Source organism: Scyliorhinus torazame, chromosome 15 (genome assembly GCF_047496885.1).
Source record: "Scyliorhinus torazame isolate Kashiwa2021f chromosome 15, sScyTor2.1, whole genome shotgun sequence".
NCBI classification, from domain to species: domain Eukaryota; kingdom Metazoa; phylum Chordata; class Chondrichthyes; order Carcharhiniformes; family Scyliorhinidae; genus Scyliorhinus; species Scyliorhinus torazame.
In genome coordinates, this window is record NC_092721.1 from 4464277 (window position 1) to 4481928 (window position 17652).

The 17652-nt window shown below is 47.2% G+C and overlaps 1 protein-coding gene across 2 annotated transcripts in view; it reads right to left on the minus strand.

The window, feature by feature from the left end:
- Positions 1-17652, minus strand: part of LOC140391480 (uncharacterized) — a 291717-nt gene that overhangs the window by 246195 nt on the left and 27870 nt on the right. The window contains exon 2 of one of the 2 annotated variants that reach the window (XM_072475985.1): positions 3663-3789. The exons of the other annotated variant lie outside the window; for it this stretch is intronic. The gene's annotated coding sequence lies outside the window, so the exon portion shown is untranslated. The remainder of the gene's footprint in view (positions 1-3662; positions 3790-17652) is intronic. 2 annotated transcript variants of the gene reach the window in all.

Below are 17652 nucleotides of genomic sequence, written 5' to 3' on the forward strand. Positions count from 1 at the left end.
AAGCTTTCTTATCAGTTAAAACGTATTCAACTTTTAAAATATTGCTTTCAAGCTGTGCACCGAGAATTATGTTTAAATCATTTGTATCAACTATAATAACATATCTGATTATTCTAAAATCATGTCTGAATTAGCAACCGTGGGTCCCTGGCTCTATTTCACTTGTTTCAACTCCTCCCTCCCACTCCCTCCCTCCCCCTCCCCATCAAACTCCCCCTCCCCTCCCTCCCCCTCCCCTCCCTCCCACACCCTCCTTCCCCATCCCGCTCCCTCCCCCTCCCTCCCACCTACTCTCTCCCCTTCCCCATCCCACTCCCTTTCTCCCCTCCCCCTCCCTCCCTCCCCCTCCCCATCAAACTCGCCCTCCCCTCCCTCCTTCCCCATCCCGCTCCCTCCCCCTCCCTCCCACCTACTCTCTCCCCTTCCCCATCCCACTCCCTTTCTCCCCTCCCCCTCCCTCCCCATCCCACTCTCTCCCCCTTTCCCTCTTTTCCCCCTCCCACTCTCACCCCCTCCCCCTCCCTCGCTCCCCATCCCACTCTCTCCCCCCCCCCCCTCACTCCCCCTCTCCGTCCCGCCCCTCTCTCCCCCTTTTCCCACTCCACATCCTACCGCCCCTCCCCCATTCCCGATTATTCTGATTCCGTTTCTAACTTTCCCACGAGGCCCAGGTGCAGGTTTTGCTGAAATTCTCAGCGGTTCCTCGCTCTGTGATGATGATTCAAACTCTGATCGAGTGCGGAGCCGCCAGCAAATCAACCCTGGGGATCAACAGTTACCATTTCAAAATCCTGAACCTGCACCAGGTCCAGACGCCACATGGCCAGAGGCAGCTGCAATCGCGGAGTTGGACCCTGCAGCCGGGACTGCATCACTTTGCATCACCTCAGGCACAGGGAGATGGTCCCAGTGCTTGTGCCCAATGTTGAGCAGCAAAGTCTCCACAGTCTGGACAATATCCTTAACAACATCATTGAAACACATTGCGGCCATTCTCACATTGCAATCTTGCTGTCTGCAAATTGTTTTCTAGGTTTCCAGGACTTTATCAGTATTTTATTGGCTGGAAGGAACTTTGGAACGTTCTGAGATAATAACGGGCGCTATATCAATGCAGACACTGGTCTCCTCCATTCCGCCCGCAGCGCTCTTCCTACAGTTTTTATACAAAAATGCATTTCTTTTCAGAAAAATTAAAATAAAGAAACACTGTTTTGTTGCAGAAGTGTGAATGTTTTGTGTAAGACTGTGTGCAGTGGTACCTGATCCAGACCAGGCCACTGGCTGAGGTGATGTCAGGTCTGTGGGGAAATGGAGAGGAGCTTCGTTCCTCTTCAGTGTTGTGAAGAATCGCTTCATTCAATCTCTGAATTGCAATTTAAACTAAACACCCGCAGTTCAGTCTTCTCAAAAACACCAACTGATTTTAAACAAAGGCTGCTTTACTGGAACTGTTCAAATGATTAGAAGGCAGTGAAAGTATTGGTGAGGGCGGGTGTCTGGAATGGTGGAGGGTGACTGCGTGTTCTCCAAAATGCTGGCTGGATTAAATGCAATGTTGTTGGGGAACATATGGTGGATGTGGGTCTTTGGAGCACGTGTCGTCACGAAGTGCTGGATTAAGAGGCTGGGACAATATGAAACATGTCAGTGGTTGATAAGGCTCTCACCAGGAATTTATTGGCCCAGTGCTATTTCTATTTCTTTCTAATCTCGTTCAGCACATTCGTTCCGTACAATCTGTCTCCATAATCTGCTGTGTCAGAATCACAGCCAATAGCAGACAGTAATTGCGACAGAACAGAAATATGCAACCACCCGATAAAGTGCTGCTCATTACCCGTATTTAGGAGAGTGTTAGATACAGACCACCTTTAAATAGGAAAACAAGCGGGGAGACATGTTGCAGTGGAGAATGTATTGGAGGAGCGAAGATAAAGAGCATCCTGTGAAGAATAGGCATCGGTCAGAGGATGGCGGTGCTCCGTCCCACTAACCCTCCCACTGACCCTCCTCCCTACCCCGGGTCACTTGGACGGGACAGGCCTCGTCCCTGCCAGTGGACACCTACAGCACAAGGTCTAAAAACCAACACAACCGTTCAGGCATATGCGGTGAAGGATTGTTTGTAATATTCGGAAAGAGGTGGAACTATAACAGGAGGGTTTGAATTATAAATCCAACATGTGATCAACTCCAGGGGCGGGAAGCGAGGAAAATATCCTCACCCAAGGCGGCAGCGCATCTTGGTTGGGAACGGTGGGAACCAGTGTATTGATGATTTTGTGGAAGAAAATCAATCGCGTTCCCTTTCGGCGGTTCCAGTAACTTTGCAGTTTTAACCGATTTTAAATTATACCAAAACTCATAAACTAAGCACAAATCTAACAAGAAATATTCGCACAGAATCCATTCTTAAATCACTCGCCCCTACAACATTTTGATGTTTTGCAATGTTTAGTAAACACAGGATATAGAAGCAGGAGGAGACCATTCGGCCCTGGAGCCTGTTCCACATTCAGCAAGCTCATGGCTGAGCTGTTTGTGCTGAGCTCCACATTTCCCATCTACCTCGATAACATTTGGTTCCCTTGCCCAACAACAATCTATCTTCCTGCACCTTAAAATATTCAGCGACCCTGTGGGTTTGTGGTTGGAGGGGGAGGTGGGGTGGGAGGGCTAAAATTCCTCCAGTGACCCCCCCCCCCCCCCCCCCCAGACCCCCAGATAAGAAGGGAGAGGTCTAGGCCAATCAACTTGCCCTTTTCTCAATTGAGGTCCTTAAGTAGTCATTTTATAGATTCTAGATTCCTCGGGCCCTGTCATAGAATTTACAGTGCAGAAGGAGGCCATTCGGCCCATCAAGTCTGCCCCGGCTCTTGGAAAGAGCACCCTACCCAAGCCCACACCTCCACCCTATCCCCATCACCCATTAACCCCAGCTAACCTTTTGTGGACACTAAGGGCAATTTAGCATGGCCAATCCACCTAACCTGCACATCTTTGGTCTGTGGGAGGAAACCGGAGCACCCGGGGGAAACCCACACACACACGGGGAGAACGTACAGACCCCGCACAGACAGTGACCCAAGCAGGGAATTGAACCTGGGACCCTGGAGCTGTGAAGCAACTTGTGATGCAATTCAAAGGCTGGCAGGAAGAGCTTGGGGGGGGGGGGGGGAGCGGAGAGCCCAGAGAGTGTCCTTGCTCAGGCCTCAGGATGGAAGGGTGGGCTTGTCTTCATCAACAACCTCATTTCAACATGGAGCACCCCCACTCCAAAGGTTAGGCCCCTGTATGTGGCCCCTCCACCCTCCTCCCTCCTCCTGCCTCCTCCTACCTCCTCCAGCACCCCATGCACCTGGGACTTCAACTCTGGGAACTGCTTGCTGTCTCAACCATGTCCATTGCAGTTCCTGGCACTGTTGTGATTAAAAATCAAATTGGCTGACAGGTCTCTGAGGCAGGACTACCCCCCCCCCCCCCGTGAGAGTTGGAAATCCCATTTCCAGCCAATTAACAATTATTGGTGCATTAAATGGCTGCACGGCCGCTGGTATTGGCAGGGATGGAATCTTCTCCAATATTGACAGAATATTTGGGGCTTCACCAAATGAGAGCACAAACAGGGAACAGAACCATGCAGGACTCGTCTAACTCACATGTCTGCTGGAAAATGCAGCCTGCTGTGCAAGCTAACCCATGTACCTGGGTGTGCTACCATCCTTGTCCAACAGCAAAATACTGAATACTGTGGCTGCTGGAAATACTCAGCCTCTCTTACAGCGTCTGTGGAGGCAGAAAGAGAATTAAAGTCATGTAAACCTCTCTGTGGCCATCTCAGTTTCATTTTAATTCACCTTATTTTGTTGGGTTAAATTTAGGAAAACTTTACACTCACTGGGAAACCATTTCCACTTACAACAGACTGCAATGTCCGGTCCTGACTGAATGGACAACAATAAGAGAGGCTATAAGGGAGGTTTCACAGCCTTTGGATCTGACTCAATGCACTGTTAATTCTGGCTTCAAAAGTCTTTGCAAGATTATAAGAAATAGGAACAAGAGTAAAACATTCAACCCCTTGTACCAGGTTTGATATTCATTCAGAACCTGCCGGAACATCTGTAAAAACTCAATTTTCCTGCACTATTCCCATATCATTTGATTCCCTTCATGTCCTCATTCTTACTCATGAATGAGCATCCAGAACTCTCTTAATGAAGAAATTCTCATTTCATTCTTAAATTGGCTGACCTCCTATTCTGAGACTATCACCCCCCTGGTAAATAACAAATCAGCATTTACCCTGTCATCCTCTTAGAATGTTATGGCTGGAATTCCCGCCCATTGGGATTCTCTATTCCTGCACACCCCCGCTCGTGGGTTTCTTGATGGTCTGGGGTGCTTTCAACGGGAGATTCCATTGGTAAGCGGTGGGAAGATAGAACCCGCTGCCAGCAAATGGCATTCCGTTGGGAAACTCACGGCTCAGGCAGCGGAGAATCCAGCCCCAGATGTTTCAATCAGATCACCCTCATTCAAGATAATAATAATAATCGCTTATTGTCACAAGTAGGCTTCAATGAAGTTACTGTGAAAAGCCCCTAGTCGCCACATTCCGGCACCTGTTCGGGGAGGCCAGTATGGGACGCGCTGCTGCCTTGTTCTGCATTACAAGCCAGCTATTTAGCCCAGTGTGCTAAACCAGCCCATGATGTGGTTTAATCCTCAGAGGATAACTCTCTTATTCCAGGATTCAATCTAGATGAAACTTTGTTGCACCCCCTTTAAGAAAAATACATCCTCTTTGGATAGAGATCAAACAGTACACTGTACCTCGGGATGATCGCATCAAAGCCTCTACATAACTGTCGCAAGACTTTGTTCCGCTTATATTCCAACCAACCCGCTTGCTATAAAGGCTAACATATGACTTACCTTCCCAATAGCTTGCTGCAGCTGTGTTAACTTCCTGCAGTTTGTGAACAAGAACATTCAAAACCCTCTGAAACATAGAATTTATTAGTCTCTGTCCTTTTAAAAAATATTCTTTATTTTCTATTCTTCCTTCTAAAGTGACTCATTTCTCATTTGGCCACATTATACTCCATCTGTCATCTTTTTTATTAATCTCTTAACCTGTCTCTATCCTTCTACAGCCTCTTGACATCCCCCTTGCAGCTTATTTACCCAGCCAGCTTTATAGCATCAGCAAACTTGGATATATTACACTCAATCGCCTTATCTAAGTCATTAAGATTATAAATGGCTCAGGCCCAAGTACTGATCCTTACAGAACTCCACTAGCTCCATCCTGCCATCCTGAAAATGATCTGTTTATTCCGACCCTTTTCAGATTTCAATTTTCAATTGAGAATTAACCAATGTTAATGTATTACCCATAATCCCATCAGCCCTATTCTTATGCAACAATCTCTGGCGTGGCATCTTCTAGAAGACTTCTGAAAATTCAAATGCATCAAATTCACTGGTTTCTACTCCCCTGCCCCCACCACCCTTATCCACACTGCTAGTTAAACCCTCAATAAACGCTAATGGATTTGTTAAACATGACTTTCCTTTCAGAAAATTGTGTTGACTCGGCCTAATCATATTTTGATTTTCCAAGTGCCTGTTACCAGTTTCCTTAATAATAGATTCTGGCATTTTCTTGACTACTGATTATCAAGCTAAACATTTTTTTTATTCTTTCCTGGGATGTGGGCGTCGCTGTGATGGTTGGATTCTCTCTTGTAGGAGACGGTCACTTGTGTGGTGTGAATGTAACTTGCCACTGGTCAGTCCAAGTCTGGATTGTCCAGGTCTTACTGCATTTGGACATGGTCTGTTCGTTATCTGCGGAGTTGCAAACTGTGCTGAACATTGTGCAGTCATCTGCAAACATCCCCACTTCTGACCTTATGACAGAGGGAAGGTCATCATGAGGGAATCATAGAATTTTTCATAGAATTTACAGAGCAGAAGGAGGCCATTCGGCCCTTCAAGTCTGCACCGACCCTTGGAAAGAGCATCCCACTTAAGCCCCACACCTCCACCATGTCCCCGAATCCCCTTATCCAGTAACCCCACCTAACCTTTTCGGACACCAAGGGCAATTTAGCATGGCCAATCCACCTAACCCGCACATCTTTGGACTGTGGGAGGAAACCGGAGCACCCGGAGGAAACCCACGCAGACACGGGGAGAAAGTACAGACTCCGCACAGACAGAGACCCAAGCCGGGAATCGAATCTGGGACCCTGGCGCTGTGAAGCAACCGTGCTAACCAGTGTGCTACCGTCTGCATGGAAGATTCCCTGCTTCCCTGCTTCCTCTCTTCCTCCTTCTGCCTGGAATGGAGAGTAGGTCTTACGAGGAAAGGTTGAGGGTGCTAGGCCTTTTCTCATTAGAACGGAGAAGGATGAGGGGCGACTTGATAGAGGTTTATAAGATGATCAGGGGAATAGATAGAGTAGACAGTCAGAGACTTTTTCCCCGGGTGGAACAAACCATTACAAGGGGACATAAATTTAAGGTGAAAGGTGGAAGATATAGGAGGGATATCAGAGGTAGGTTCTTTACCCAGAGAGTAGTGGGGGCATGGAATGCACTGCCTGTGGAAGTAGTTGAGTCGGAAACATTAGGGACCTTCAAGCAGCTATTGGATAGGTACATGGATTACGGTTAAATGATATAGTGTAGATTTATTTGTTCTCAAGGGCAGCACGGTAGCATTGTGGATAGCACAATTGCTTCACAGCTCCAGGGTCCCGGGTTCGATTCCGGCTTGGGTCACTGACTGTGCGGAGTCTGCACGTCCTCCCCGTGTCTGCGTGGGTTTCCTCCGGGTGCTCCGGTTTCCTCCCACCATCCAAAGATGTGCAGGTTAGGTGAATTGGCCAATGATAAATTGCCCTTAATGTCCAAATTGACCTTGGTGTTGGGTGAAGGTGTTGAGTTTGGGTAGGGTGCTCTTTCCAGGAGCTGGTGCAGACTCGGGGGGCCGAATGGCCTCCTTCTGCACTGTAAATTCAATGATAATCTATGATTAATCTAGGACAAAGGTTCGGCACAACATCGTGGGCCGAAGGGCCTGTTCTGTGCTGTATTTTCTATGTATCTCCTTTCTTTTAAAAAAAATATTTTTATTCTTCTCCTTTTTCACATTTTCTCCCAAATTTACACCCAACAATAAACCATAATCAGTAACGAATGCAATGTCAATCCCCATATCGATAACAATAATCCCACCCTCCCACCAAACCCCCAAACATTAGCCCGCATGTTAACATAAACAAATGACAAAGAGGAATCAGGAATCGCCCATAGTCACCATTAACACACAGAGCCTCCCCTCCCCCCAACCCCCCCATTAATGTTTGATGTAATCCAATTCTCGAAAGTGCATAATGAATAATGCCCATGAATTGTAGAACCCCTCCATCCTTCCCCTCAGTTCAAACTTAACCTTCTCAAGAGTCAAGAATTCCAGCAGGTCCCCCCTGCCACACCAGGGCCACAGGGTGGAGAGGTTCATCTCCACCCTAACAGGATCCGCCTTCGGGCGATCAACGAGGCGAAGGCTACAACATCTGCCTCCACGCCCGATTCCAACCCTGGCTGGTCCGACATCCCGAATATGGCCTCCCGGGGACCCGGGTCCTGTTTCATGTGCACCACTTTAGAGATTACCCGAAAAACCTCCTTCCAGTAATCCTCTAGCTTTGGACAGGACCAAAACATATGAACGTGGTTTGCGGGCCCCCCGCCCCCGCAACGTTCACACGCATCTTCTACATCCTCAAAGTTCTGGCTCATCCTCGCCCTCGTGAGGTGTGCTCTGTATACCACCTACAGCTGTATCAGCCCCAACCTCGCGCACAAGGTGAAGGCGTTCACTCTCCAGAGCACCTTACATCAGAACCCCTCCTCCATACCCTCTCCCAACTTGTCCTCCCACTTTGCCTTGTTCCCTTCCAGTAGTGCCTTCTCCTCTTCCAAAATAGCCCTGTAAGCCGCCGACACTACCCCCTCCTCCAGCAATGTGGAGGCCGGCTCCTCCAGGAAGTTCTGTATCTCCTTTCTGGCAAAGTCTCAAACCTGCATGTATCTAAATATTTCCCCCTGCTCCAGCCCATACTTTGCTCCCAGCTCCTTCAATCCTGCAAATCGACCCCCAAGAAATAAATCTTTTAGTGTCCGAATTCCTTTCTCCTCCCATCTCCGAAAATTTCTATCCCACTTCCCTGGCTCAAATCTATGGTTCCCCCGAATCAGCATTTCCCTTGACCCTGCCCCCAACCCAAAGTGCTGGTGAAACTGCCTCCAAATTCTCAACAAAGCAATGACTACCGGACTCCCAGAGTATTTCCCCAGGGCCATCGGGAGCGGCACTGTTGCTAGCTCCTTCAATCCCAACTTCCTACACAAACTCTCCTCCATTCTGACCCACTGGGAGTCAATCCCTCTGACCCAGCTCAGTATCTTCCCCACATTTGCCGCCCAGTAATAATACATCCGGTTCGGAAGACCTGCCTTCCCCTCTGTAGCAGCACCATTCTAATTCTGGCTGCCTTCCCTCCCCATGTGAACGAGGTAATCATCCCGTCAATCTCTCTACAAAAATGCCTTTGGCAGGAAAATCGGCATGCATTGGAAAATAAACAGAAATCACAGCAACACGTTCATTTTAACGGCCTATACCCGACCCGCCAGTGACAGAGGGAGACCATCCCACCTTGCCAGATCAGCTTTCACCCTTCCCACCAAACTAGAAATGTTGTACCTGCGGAGCCCCCCCCACAATCCCGAGCAACCTGCACCCCCAGGTATCTAAAGTGAGTTCTTCCCCCTTTCTTAACAGTGGGATTAACCTTCTATATTCCAACACATGGAATGCTCTAGAATTAAGGAGATTCTGGAAGATCAAAATCAATACATCCAATTATACCTGCAGCTGCATCTTGTAAAACCCGAGGATCTGGGCCATCATTTGCAAGGGATCTGACAGCTTTTAATCCCATATATTTATTAGAACATAGAACATAGAACATTACAGCGCAGTACAGGCCCTTCGGCCCTCGATGTTGCGCCGACCTGTGAAACCACTCTAAAGCCCATCTACACTATTCCCTTATCATTCATATGTCTATCCAATTACCATTTGAATGCCCTTAGTGTGTTGGCGAGTCCACTACTGTTGCAGGCAGGGCATTCCAAGCCCTTACTACTCTCTGAGTAAAGAACCTACCTCTGACATCTGTCTTATATCTATCTCCCCTCAATTTAAAGCTATGTCCCCTCGTGCTAGACATCACCATCCGAGGAAAAAGGCTCTCACTGTCCACCCTATCCAATCCTCTGATCATCTTGTATGCCTCAATAAAGTCACCTCTTAACCTTTTTCTCTCTAACGAAAACAGCCTCAAGTCCCTCAGCCTTTCCTCATAAGATCTTCCCTCCATACCAGGCAACATTCTGGTAAATCCCCTCTTCACTAATATTGATTATATTTTAGAACCTTGCTTCCTCACAATTTCTGATATGTACTTTGTGTTTTCTACAATGAAGATAGACACAAAATATTTGTTAATTGTCTCTGCCATTTTCTTGTTCCCCATTATACATTCTCCTGTCTTTGGTGTCTCCATATATTGTTCTAGAAAGAGTCCTTTTGGAGTTCCAACCGGTGCAAAAATACATTTTGTCAAAACTTTGACTGCAAGAGAAAAAGCTTTGACAAAATGTCTTTTTCAGCAATGCTCAAGTTCTGTATCACCAAATGATCACTTAAATGTACTTGGAGTTGATTAAGTTGACTCTAGGGTGGTGTTTATGTCACTGGGCCAGCAATCCAGAGAATGGGATTTCATAATCCCACCATCTAAAAATTTGAATTAATCTAAAAAATGAAGTGCTGCTGTCTGTAAAAATGACCATGTAGAGCTGCCTTACTGCCGTGGAAACCTAACAGGTAAAGGCAAGAAGGCTGATCGGCTGCGCACTTTTTAACCTTCATTTATCGGGGTGTGGGGCAAGTTATATATTCCTGGGGTGAGGTAGGGGTTATGTCATTTACTTCCCGTGGAGTGTGGGCATGTTTTTTTGTCCTGGGGTGAATTAGCAATGGGTCAAATCTGTCGATGTGAATTAAAAACAGAAAATGCTGGAAAAACCCAGCAGGTCTGGTAGCATTTGTGGAGAAAGAAACAGAGTTAACTTTTTGAGTCTGCGTACCAATTCTTCAGAGTACAGAGATGGAGGAATAAGAAGGATTTTATACTGTAAAATAGGGGGTGGAGCTCAATAGGTCAGTGATAGGTGGGAGTTAGGAGAGATTACAACAAAGATATGTAAGGCACAAGACAGAATAAGTGTTAATGGTCATGTGAAGGACTACAGAAGGTGCTGATAGTGTCATAAAGATAAGAGAGCAGAATATGTTAATAGGAGAACAGAGGCCATTGCTCAGTGAAAACAAAACTATAGAACAAGTAACAGTTGGCTCGGTGGGGGAGGGGCTCTTCGTGTTGAGGCTTTGGATAAAAAAGGGGATCGAAATAGAGCAAGAGGTCCACAGTCTAAAATTGGTGAACTCAATGTTGAGTCCTTGGGGCTGTAACATGCCTAATCGGAAGATGAGGGGCTGGATTCTCCGCCCGCCACATTTCCGCCCAGACCCGCCGGCGGGATTCTCCGTTACGCCGGCCAATCAATGGGGTTTCCCATTGTGGGGCAGCCCCACGCCGTCGGGAAACCCCCGGGCGCCGGCAAAATGGAGAATCCCGCCGGCGGAGAATCCCGCCCCAAATGCTGCTTCTCCAGTTTGTGTTGGGCTGCGCTGGAACATTGCAGCAGGCGAAGGATGGACATGTTTGTGGGGCAAGATGCTGAACTGAAATAGCAAGTGACTGGAAGATTGGGGTCATGCTAGCAGGGTGAGCGAAGGTGTATCACAAAGTGGTCACCCAATCTGCATTTAGTCTGCCCAGGGTAGAGGAGATGGCATTGCGAGCAACAAATACAGTGGACCAAATTGAGGGACATGTGTTGCACCTTCTGCGATTGCATGGGGAGGTGCCATGGGAATGGGATAAAGGCGTTCTGGTGATGGAGGGGTGCACCAGGGTATTACGGAGGGAATGGTGCCTATGAAATGCGGACAGTGGGTGGTGAGCAGAAGCTGTGTGTCGTGGTGGCATCATGCTGGAGTTAATGGAAATGGCGGAAGATAATTCTTTGAATTTGGAGGCTGGTGGAGTGAAAAGTGAGGACAAGGGAGGGGGGCTATCATGCTGCTGGGAGGGAGAGGAAAAGGTGAGGGTAGACATGTGGGAAATGGGTCGAATTACGTTGAGTACCCTGTCAACCACGGGGTGGGAAGGGGGAGGGGAAATCTTGATTAAGGAAAAAGGCAGACATGTTTAGAAGCGCCATTTTTAATTTTTTTTATTTAGAGTACCCAATTCATTTTTTCCAATTAAGTGGCAATTTTAAGTGTGGCCAATCCACCTAGCCTGCACATCTTTTGGGTTTGTGGGCACGCAAAGACAGGGAGAATGTGCAAACTCCACACAGACAGTGACCCAGAGCCGGGATCGAACCTGGGACTTCGGCGCCGTGAGGCTGCAGGGCTAACCCACTGCGCCACCGTGCTGCCCACAGAAGCGCCATTTTTTGAGTTACATGATCATTGGAACAGATGCAGCGGAGAAACTGGGAGAATGGGTGGAGTCCTTCCGGAGAGTAGGGTGTGAGGAGGTGTAGTCGAGTAGCTGTGGGTGTCGGTGGGTTTGTAATGATTATTGATGGCCAGTCTAGCATCAGAAATAGAGACAGAGATATCAAGGAGGGGGGGGGGGGGAAGACTCAGAGATGGACCACGTGAGGGAGAGGGGTGGAAATTTTGAAGAAAAATCAATAAATTTTCCAAGACAGGAGCATGAAGTGGCTCTGATATAGTCATCGCTGCAATGGAGGAAGAGTTGTGGGAGGGGCCTGGGTAAGGTTGCAACAAGAATGTACCCCACAAAAAGACAGGCCCAGCTGGAGACCATGGGGGTACCCATGGCCACACCTTTTGTTCGGAGGAAGCGAAGCAAGACAAAGGCAAAATTGTTGAGTGAGAGGGCAGGTTCATCCAGGTGAAGGAGAGTGGGGGTGGATGCGGAGTACTTGGGCCTCCACTCAAGGAAGAAATGGAGAGTCCGCAGACTCTCTTAGTGGTGTATGGAGGTGTAGAGAGATTGTTTTCCATAGTGAAGGTTAGGGACAGGGAACTGAAAATTGTTGATATGACAGGGAATCAGAGGAATCTGAAATGTAGGTGGGAAGGGACTGGACAAGGGGAGAGAGGATGGAGTCAGGATTGGGAGAGGTGAGTTCCGTGGGGCAGGAACAGGCTGATATGATGGGTCTACCAGGATTGTCCTGTTTGTGGAATTTGGGAAAGAGGTTTGGGAGATCCAGGTTTGGGAGATTATGAGTTTGAAGCCCGTTAAATTGCCTGCCATGAAGTTATGTTCCGGGGCCTGCCACGCCCACTTCAAGGCCCGTCAAGTGCATGTGCCTGAAGGAGATTCAGGACCATTGTTCAAAACTTTTAGACACAATTTCCTGTTGAACCAAAAAATAGCTGCTACCAGTCACATGGCTACAGGGTTGGCTCTTTGGAAGCTATCCCCAATAATGACAAGAAGAAAATAATTATTTTCTTAGTTTTGGAATCTCGTATCGCATTGCAATCATGAAACCAAGAGATTTACACATCAAAACTCATTATGCCTGCAAAGTTGCTAACGGGCTTATTTATATCACACCCGGGATTATCTAGGCCCATTTCAAAAGGGAACCAAAGGGATGTTATTTGCACCTGATAAGGTCACCTTCCTAGCAGAGTTAGTGACAACAGCTTCCCAACACCAGACCATCAAGAAAGAACATAACTCTTTCAGCAGCAAATGACTGGTTCATTATCAGTCCTGAAATCAAAGCCAATTCCAGACACTGGACAAACATCCCTTTTGAAGTCATTGAGGAGTGGCCACTCAAGTGGCCATTTTGGAATCTCTGGATGCTTTGGAGAACTGAGAAGTAGTCGGTCTGCCGGGAAATCACCAAGGTGCACATTCCTCTGGGCAGAACAACAGCCTGATTCTGCTGGAAGATTACTTACCATCGCCGACATGAAAAGTGAATAATAACGCTGGTCTTCAGCCAGGGGAACTGGAACTCCGATATGAAAGAATTCCTCATTGTACTCTGACCTCAGACTCTGAAAATCACATCAACTGATGTACTGTAAAACTCCTCTTATCGACACCCGTGCACAGTGTGTGTGTGTAAGTGCATGTGTGTGTGAGCGTGTGTGTGACTGTGCACATGCGTGAGTGTGTGGATGTGTGAGTGTGTGTATGTAAATGTGTGTGTATGAGTGTGAGTGTAACGGTGTGTGTGCGGATGTAAGTGTGTGTGAATACGAGTATGTGTGTGTGCATGCATGAGTGTGCAAGTGTGTGTGTTTGTGTGTGAGCGAGTGTGTCAGTGTGTGTGTGTGAGCGAGTGCGTGTTTGTGTGAGCGAGTGTGTGTGCATGTGAGCAAGTGTGTGCATGTGAGCGAGTGTGTGTGTTTGTGTGTGAGCGAGTGTGTGTGTTTGTGTGTGAGCGAGTGTGCAAGTGTTTGTGAGCACGTGTGTAAGTTTGAAGTGGGAAGTTGTTAACACTCCTCACCCAGGTTTTGAATGTGAAATAAATTTAACTTTCTGAGTTAATCCCAATTTGAGTTTGTCGGGGATTGTTAATAAATTAAATCACAAAAACTGAGGGTTTGGGTAAACATGCCACTGCATTTTATTAAATTCTAAAACCCTTTCTGATTACAGACAAGTGTTAAGAGGGATTAGGTGCAGTTTTCTTGTTTCTCTCCTGTCTGTGACAGTATGAAGACAGAGCTGGCTAAAGTGGACTGGGAAAATATTGTTAAAAGATAAGACTGGAGAGATATAGTGGCAGACATTCAAGGAGATATTTCATTATTCTAAACAAAAATCTATTCCACTTAGAAAGAAAGACTCGGTGAGAAGGAAGCATCATCTGTGGCTAACTAAGGAACTGAAGGATGGTGTCAAAAGACTGGAAAAAGAATGATGAATACTGCAAGGACAGGGAGCACAATGGCACAGTGGTTAGCACTGCTGCCTCACGGCGCCGAGGACCCGGGTTCGATCCTGGCCCCGGGTCACTGTCCATGTGCAGTTTGCACATTCTCCCTGTTTCACCCCCAGATGTCCAGAATAGGTGGATTGGCCATGCTAAATTGCCCTTAATTGGAAAACAAGAATTGGGCATTCTAAATTTATGAAAAATAAGTATAATACTGCGAAGATTAATGGTAAGCCAGAATATTGGGAAAATCTTAGGATTTAACAAAGGATGACACAAAGAAAATAAAGAGGGAGTAATTAGAGAAAGAGAGAAAACAATAAAAACTTGTACGAAAGGACAAGAATAGCAATAGTGAGCATTGATCTCTCATAGGGCAAGGCCAGGGAATTAAAAATGGGAAACAAGTATTTTTGGCAAGTTTTTTTAATCTGTCTGCTCAGTCAAAGACACAAAAAGCAGCTCAAGAATAGTGAAAAGATAGGAGGCAAAAGGGGGGGAGGAAGTTAAAACAATCATTATCACAAGAGAAAAAGTACAAGAAAAACGAATGGGTCTAAAGGCAAACATGTCACTTGGAGTTGGTGACCTGCATCCTGTGGTCCAATAGGAAGTGGCTGCACAGCTCGTGGGTGTATTGGTTGTAATCTTCCAAAATTACACAATATTCTGTAAAAGCCCCAGCAAATTGCAAAGCCTCAAATGCAACATCTCTATTCATGAAAGGAGGGAAACATAAAGCAGGAAACTACAGGCCAGTTTGTTCAACATCTGTCATTGGGAAAATTCTAGAACCCACTATTTTGGGAACCCAGGATTAAGGAGGCAGTAGCAGGAAATTTTGAAAATTATAATGCAATCAGGCAATGTCAACATGGTTTTGTGTAAGAAAAATCATGTCGATGTCAAGTGTTTGGATTTCCAAAAGGTTTTTGATACGTAAAAGGTAATTGCAGAAGGTCATGTGTTGGGGTGATATTTTAGCATGGATAGAGTAACTGTCAGGAAAAAGGGAGTGAGGATAAATGTGTCATTTTCAGGTTGGCAAACTGTAACTAATGGAGTGCCACACGGATCAGTGCTGGGGTCTCAATAATTTACAATTTATATTAATGTCTTAGATTGGAGGACACACAGTAGCACAGTGGCTAGCACAGTTGCTTCACAGCTCCAGGGTCCCAGGTTCGATTCCCGGCTTGGGTCACTGTCTGTGCGGAGTCTGCTCGTTCTCCCCGTGTCTGCGTGGGTTTCCTCTGGGTGCTCCGGTTTCCTCCCACAGTCCCGAAAGACGTGCTGTTAGGTGAATTGTACATTCTGAATTCTCCCTCAGTGTACCCGAACAGGCGCCGGAGTGTGGCGACTAGGGGCTTTTCACAGTAACTTCATTGCAGTGTTAATGTAAGTTTACTTGTGACAATAAAGATTATTATTACCTTGTATTGTAGCCAGATTTGTTGGCTACTTGCAAATGACGGTAGGAAAACAGGTTGTGAGGAGGATACAAAGAGGCTGCAGAGATACAGGCAGGCTAAATGAAAGGGCAAAAATTGGCAGATGGAGTATGTTGTGGAAAATATGAGCTTGTTTCTGGCAGGAAGAAAAGAAAAGCAGAATATTATCCAAATGGAGATATTGCAGAATGCCGTGATAGAGGGGGTCTGAGTGTCTTGCGATATGAATCTTAAAAAGTTAGTTAGGGCAGCACGGTGGCACGGTGGTTAGCACTGCAGCCTCACGGTGCCCGGGTTCGATCCCGGCTCTGGGTCACGGTCCGTGTGGAGTTTGCACATTCTCCCCGTGTCTGCGTGGGTTTCACTCCCACAACCCAAAGATGTGCAGGGTAGGTGGATTGGCCACGCTAAATTGCCCTTTAATTGCAAAAAATTAATTGGGTACTCTAAATTTATAAAAAAAGAAAAAAAGTTAGTTAGCATGCAGATATAAGTATTTAGGAAAGCAGATGGAATTTTGGTCTTCATTGCAAAGGGGAATAGAATATAAAAGCAGGGAGGTCTTGCTGGTATTGGTGAGAAGGCACTTGGCAGAGTATTGTACAGTTTGGTTTCATTACTTATCTTGGAAGAAGTTCAGGGAAGGTTCATGTGATGAAGAGGTTTGGTTTGCGAGGAAAGATTGAGCAGGTTGGGACTATACTCACTGGAATTTAGAAGAATGAGATCTTATTGAAATATATAAGATTCTGAGGGGGGAACAGCAGGGTAAATGCCGAGAGGGGTTTCCCTCATGGAGAATCTGCCAATATCGGCATAGTTTGAAGGTCGCAGGCTGGATTCTCCGATTCTGCAGCTAAGTTCCGCGCCAACCTGGGAACTGTGATGTTTTACGGCTCCAAAATCGGCACCGAACTCTCACCGATTCTGGGACCGGTGAGGGGATAGCAGCGGCGCCGGGTATAACACCCGGCTCCCACACCAAAAACGGACGGAGAATGGCCGGGTCCATGGCCACGCATATGCACGACGATGACCTGCAGCGGTCGCGCCGTACAGCATGGCGCCAGCCGTGCGCGGACCCACCTGCCAAATACGGCCCCACAGAACAACTCCTGGTCACCCCCTGGCCACCCCTCCACCAGTTCCTCCAGCCCTCGTGGAAGCCCCGCCCCGGCCAGTGGAAAGGTTCCCAGCTGACTGTGGTGGTGCTGGACACAGTCCGTGGAGGCCACGCTGCGTTCCCGACTGCTCAGACCACACGTCAACTACACGGTCGGGAACTCAGTCCATCGGGGGCGGAGCATCGGGGAAGGGCCAGCCGATGACGCGCCGACTCTGTTCCAATGGCGTGCAGCGCGCGACGTGATGATGCTGGTGTCAATGGGGCGGAGACTCAATAACCGGCGTCGAACTGGTGCCGCCCTCGATTTGGACATTGGAAAGGATTCCTCGCCCGATCACCGATTACGATATCGGCGTCGGGCAAAGGAGAATCGTGACCAAGTTCTCTCCCACAAAATACAGAGGCTTGATTTTTTCTCTGAGGGTTTTTCGCGTTTGGAATTTTCTTGCACAGGGAGCCGTGGAAGTTGGATCATTGATTACATTCAAGGCTGAGTTAGACAGATTTTAGATTTACGAGGGAGTCAAAGATTATGGGGTACAGACTGGAAAATGGAGTTAAAGACTCAATCCGATTAGTTGTTATCTTAATGAATGACAGGTCAGACTTGATGGGCTGAATGGCCCACTCCTGCTCATATTCCTTATGACCACATGAAATATTTTGCTGTTTCTATGTTTTTTATGCTTCCATTTACATTCTCTGGATGTCAGTTGTACCACACTGGCTTCCGAGTCATCAGCTGCACTTCAGCACTTGAACGCAGAAACAAGGTTGACTCTCTGAACCTGGTCGGTACTGTCTCTCAGGTGAATCTTTAAACAGAGGCATGTTTGTCTTCTCTGGTGCTTATAAATGATCTCTTCGAGATATTCTGAAGTAGAGCAGGTGAGTTCTCCCCAGTGCCCTGGC